The following is a 6,094-nucleotide window of genomic DNA, read 5'->3' on the forward strand; positions in this document are numbered from 1 at the left end:
TTCTGGTGTCACGTGCTGTCAGGGACGTGGATGCTCGATGAATGATCGTGCAGTGGGAAGACCACCTGCGAAGGGATTACAAATGATTCTGGTTGTAGCTTAACATTCTCTACCTGCTTGGTACGGAGCAAGCCACTTAGACTGTGTAGATCTCATTTTCCTAATTCTAATGGGCAGATTGAACAAGGTGGTAGTAGAAGGTCCCTTCCAACTCTAAAATCATAGAACTTAAGATTTTACTTCCTGGTCCTGTTTTCCTTGTCTGGTTTCTCCCCAGATTCTGCCCTATTGAGTGATTCCTTTGACACAGCAGAATCAACACCTTGGAGAGGTATGCGTTATTACAGATTAAAGAGTCTCATTCTAACCATATTATGATTACTCCAAAACCACACAAACTGACAAAATTCTAGCAAAACTATAAAATTTCGTTTTAAAACACAGCATGTGTTTGACTGCACTTTTAAGCATAGGAAGACACACCAAAGTAATAGTTGTTCTAGGGTGCTGGGGTCATTCAGTGGTTACTTTTTCCCGTATATTTTGTGTAATGTAAAACGTTTTGTATATAGCACTTCTAATGCTTTTATAAGAATAAGGATTATCGGGCTTCCCTGGTGGCGCAGTGGTTGAGAGTCTGCCTGCCGTTGCAGGGGACGCGGGTTCGTGCCCCGGTTCGGGAGGATCCCACGTGCCGCGGAGCGGCTGGGTCCGTGAGCCGTGGCCGCTGAGCCTGCGCGTCCGGAGCCTGTCCTCTGCAACGGGAGAGGCCACAACAGTGTGAGGCCCGCGTACCGCAAAAAAAAAAAAAAAAAAAAAAAGAATAAGGATTATCATAATGAAAGAGGTCCTGGAAAGGAAGTCAGGGAGCCTCTTGCTTTGGTTTTCTCACTCGCAGTGTGAGGCTAGTATACACTTTACCAAGTTTACCTAAGGTGTGGTGAGGCTCAAATGAGGGAAGGTCTTCAAAAGTGCTTTGAAACATACTGCAAGCCTAAGAAAGTGTTGATGTAGTAGGTGCAGGAGAATTTCTTGTTGATCAGTTAAACAGTTTCCTGGATGTTACTTAAATGATGCTTCTCTTCAGTCAAGACTGGGCAGTGGCTGTTTCTTCACTTCCAGTTTGCTTGCCTGTGCTGGGGGGAAGCTAGCCTGAGACTGCAATTTGGGAAGCAGTGAGAGAACAGAAGTACGTGTGGGCAGAGACTGAAAAAAAGTTTGATGCAGAAAATATCAGGGTGACATATATAATGTGACCTATATAATGTGCTGACTTCTATCAGCAACTCAGGTGAGATAACCAGTTTTATGTATATGAGGAATTATAACAAATTGGAAAGGCAGGCACATTCCTGGAGAGGTTGGTTTAAACAGAATTCAAAATTAAGGATGTATGTAAAGCTATGTACATCAAATCAGTTCTTGGCTTTGAGGTTATAGTTTTAAAAAAAATTATACAAGAAAAACAATATCTGCAAGCCAGCCTCAATGAGTAAACAGCAGAATAAAACAATGAACAAGAATAGTTAAGTCAATCATTTTTTATTATTAGTAAGTAATAATTTGGGATGTTTATGCCCCCAGGGAGATTTGTGGGGCTGAGGAGCTAAAAAAAATATTTATGTCGGGGCTCACCCTGGCATGATTTGATTCATCTGGGATGGGGCCTAGATGTTTTGTTTTGTTGGGTTTTTTTTTTTTTTTTTTTTTTTTTTTTTTGCGGTACGCGGGCCTCTCACTGTTGTGGCCTCTTCCGTTGTGGAGCACGGGCTCCGGACACGCAGGCCCAGCAGCCATGGCTCATGGGCCCAGCCGCTCTGCGGCATGTGGGATCCTCCCGGACCGGGGCACAAACCCACGTCCCCTGCATCGGCAGGCGGACTCTCAACCACTGCGCCACCAGGGAAGCCCAGATGTTTTTTGTTTTTTTGTTTTTTTTGATGTTTTATTTTTTAAAGTTCCCCCAAGTGATTCTAAAGTGCCTGCAAGTTTAGAAGATCATAGAAAGAGAAAGTGAATTATTGGACTGGAAATGACCAGTTAGCCTGCTTTCCCAGAACAGGGAGCTGTGGATTGAAGATGAAAAAAAGGATTTTTGAATCCACAATGGGAAGTCATAATTTGATTCTAGAGGCAGGACTCGGAAGGAAATAAGGCTATGGGAATGGTTGTTGAAAAAGTTCTGACTGATCTCAGTAGTTAAGTTAGGAGCTCCAGAGGCAGCATTCATTTCAGCTGTGCCCACTGCAGGCTCTGTCCAGAGACCTGGTATGGACAGGACGCTGCACGAGCACAGGTGGGAACAGCACCAGTGCCTGCACCGCCGTCCTCCCTAACCTCCATCGTGGTGAGGCCAGCACCTCTGTGTAAGGGCAGTTTGCTGAAGAACCGAAAGGGACTGTGGTGATGTCACAGCCACTGACGTCACTGATTATTTTAATAATCAGCCCAGGGACTTCCCTGGCGGTCCAGTGGTTAAGACTTCGCCTTCCAATGCAGGGGGTGCGGGTTCGATCCCTGGTCGGGGAGCTAAGATCCCACATTCCTCGCGGCCAAAAACCAAAACATAAAGCTGAAACAGTATTGTAACAAATTCAATAAAGACTCTAAAAATGGTCCACATCAAACAAACGAAAAAAAAACCCCAAACAAACAAACAAAACAAAAAATATATAGTCACCCCACACTTAAATGTTGAAGGGTTGCCCACTGAGAAGATTGGAGAGGATGTACTGCAGTTATCGCCAACATAAAACATGTCTTCTGCATAAAGGGTTTCTGAGCCCTGGTGCCTGTGTTTAGGACTGTCGAGTAGCTTACTCAGTCACCAAGCCGTCACATGTCAAGGAAAGTGCCAGAGAGTCATTAAGAACTGAAGAGAACTTCACTCATCTACTGTGTCGAGACTTGCAAAGACTTGCAAAGATAGAATGCCTATTTGAAGTAGGCTGAGAATAAACTCAAGAGGGAAAAAGTAGTATTTTCTCCAAACTTTGCATAGGTATAAAGCAGAAATTTTCAGAAGTCACTGAGAAAGAGAGGGAGAGGGAGAGAGGGAAAAAAATACATGTGTGTGTGTTTGGGCATTTAAGTTTGAATTAAAATGTTGGCAGAAGGTGGATCTGAAAAAGGCAAGGATATTGAAAGCTCATTAGCAAGAGCAAATTGACCTTAAAACTGTATAATACAAAATATCTGACTGTGTTCCCCACATGAACACTTTCTGCCTCTTCTAAGTAGTCCTGGAGCTTTATCACCTTACCCCCAGCGACCCTCCCCTTCACATAGTCTTGCCTCTGATTTTTAGTTATACTTAGGATGTCAATGACTCTGAAACCTAAGGTGTTATCCTTCCTTGGAGGTTGGCGTAAAGCATCCTAAAGTGAAGATAAGGAAGTTGTAACCATGGACATGTCAGTGGGTGAGGAGAGCTTGAGGATTACATTGCAGTCCTTAAGCCTGCTTTTTAAACTAAGCAAGGAGCGACACTGAGGTAGAAGTGCAGATCTGGTTACCCTCTTCACTTAGCTAAGCGTGAATCTAGAGGATTTCTTCCTCAAATAAAGCTTGTAGTTGTTGAAAGGACACGGAGTGCACAGGGAACACCAGGAATTAGGGAGTGGCAGACACGTGTGTTAGCGCTCCCCAGAGAAACAGAACCAAAAGGATATATAGAGATATATAAGAAGAGATTTATCAGAGGAATTAACTCATGCAATTATGGAGGCCAAGAAGTCCTATGATCTGCCAGCTGCAGGCTGGAAAGCCAGGAAAGCAGTGGCGTAATTCATTCCGAGTCCAAAGCCCCAAAACCAGGAGCAGCGATGTCCGAGGGCAGAAGGCGATGGCTGTGACCGCTCAAAGGAGGAGCAAATTTGCTCTCCCTCTGCCTTTTTGTTCCACTCACGCCCTCAGCGGATTGGATGATGCCCATCCACGCTGGTGAGGGCATCTTCTCTAATCGGTCTTGGATTAAATGCTAATTTCTTCTGGAAACGCCCTCACAGACACCCAGAAGTAACATTTTACCAGCTCTCTGGGCATCTCGTGGCTCAGTCAAGTTCATGCATAAAATCAACCATCACAACACATAAATGTTCTGGCATTTTTGAATGCCCTCTCCTTTGGCCTCTCCTTTACTCCAATACCCTGTCCTGAGCAGAAGCTATCTAATTCCTAGGTGAGGAGATGAGAAGAAGCCCATTCCCACCTGAGAGACTGAGGGCCCAGCCCTGGGTCCTTCCCCTACGAGAAATGTTTATTAACAATGATACTTGACATCTATAATCCACTTCATCCAGTTGCTTTCTCCTCCTCAGAAAGTTAGATAACTGCCTCATAGTTACTCAGTAACTCACAGAAACAAGTCTGAGGACTGGACACCTCTCCCAGTGAGGGTCTCTCCCACCCTCGCATCTCTCAGCCCCATCAGCCTGTTGGTCACTGGAGTCCATGGTCCGTGGACAGCAGCCCCCTCCTCGTGCCCTTCTTGTTTTCCTTCTGGGAAGTGTCCCCCAATCCCCCCAGTCACCATGCATCTGCTGTATCCACTACTGGTTTTTGTGACCTGTGGTTGCTAGGGTTGGCAGTTATAAGATAATACTAGTACCACGAAGCCTGTGCATTTAAATCCTGTTTGAGCTGAGTAGCTTTGCTCATATCTCATGACAGTGAACTGAACTCTGGCTGCCAGGGGTGAAAGTACGATGGCTCTGTGTGTGCAAAATTCACCCTCTGTGAAGGAGAAATGTAAAGTGGATATACTATGTGGTATCTTATTGTGTAAAAAGAGAAGTAGTTATAAGTAGTTTAATGCTTAGGAAGGGAAGTAATTTTAACTACTTTATATTGAAAAGATAGCTTAAACGCTTGGGACTAACCTAGCTTCTCTTCCATCTCTAGGAACAAGGGAAGATGTTGATGTATAGGTCAGAATGTGTGCTCTGAAATGTGTCTCACTGGTGGAAATGAGTTTACTTGGAGCTTTTCAGAGCTTTTACTTGCCAGTTTCCTCTAATAATAGTGACATGATATTTACAATCGGGGGCAGCCTATGGCCAAGGAACAGAGGGAAGAAAATCACTGGCTTCTGGGAACATAACCTTTGCTAACCTGTAAGCTCCTTGAGAATAGTATTAAGTCTGTGAGATACTCATTCTTTATCCCGGAAGTATGCCTAGCAGAGAAAGTACTTGATGACTGTCCTTCTGAGTACAGGTGCTCTAAGTACATGTCTCACTTGGACCAATAATGCCCTTTCATATACTAAATGCAGTGGAACAAAAGAGTACTAGTCGGGGGTGGCCCTCTGGAAGGTCTGCCTCTACCCAGGGCGATAATCAGCCTTGGAGATCTCTGTCTTAACAAGATAGGGACTAGTCATTTAGGAAGACAGACACTATTTTGAGGATAATTACAAGGACTTACCTTTTGGAGGTAATTACTTTTGTTGGGTGCCTATAAGCACTGTTCTCATTTGATTTGTAACTGTGGAATAGACATTATTTTCTTCATTTATATATAAAGAGACCAAGTGAAGCTCAGAGAAGTGAAATTGCTCACAGTTACAGCTAATGAGTGGTGATTTTGGAATTTAAACTCAGGTATGTCAAACTGCAAAGCCCACCCGCTGCCCAAGCAGCAGCTGGCACATAGTAGGTGCTCAGTAAATATTTGTGGAATGAGTGAATGAGTTTTCCCCTTCCCATTTCTTCTCCATCAGCCTACCTTGTCCTCTCTCCCGCTCCTCCTCTGACTTGGCCTGACGTTTCAAAGTGACGTTGACTTACATTTAAAGGTTCTGGAAGAGGCTGCTGTTAAAATGCTGTGAGTGCACCTTACCTGGGAGGAAGAGTGTGGCCCTCTTCTGACACAGCACTTCTCTGTCATCCAGTCCAATGCAAAGGCCTGGAGTTGATCCAGGTAAATTTGGATTGAGACGAGGGAGAGTGGGGAGGTGAAGGCTGCAAAGGAGTGAGGCAAGAGGAAAGGCCAGAACAAAGAGTCTGGAGACAATTGCCAATTTTTCAAAAGGGTCAGGTCCTTTGGGATGGGATCCCCAATAAATATTAGCCGAATTAACAGAAATCCAGCC

Source organism: Stenella coeruleoalba (genome assembly GCF_951394435.1).
Source record: "Stenella coeruleoalba genome assembly, chromosome: 9".
NCBI lineage: Eukaryota > Metazoa > Chordata > Mammalia > Artiodactyla > Delphinidae > Stenella > Stenella coeruleoalba.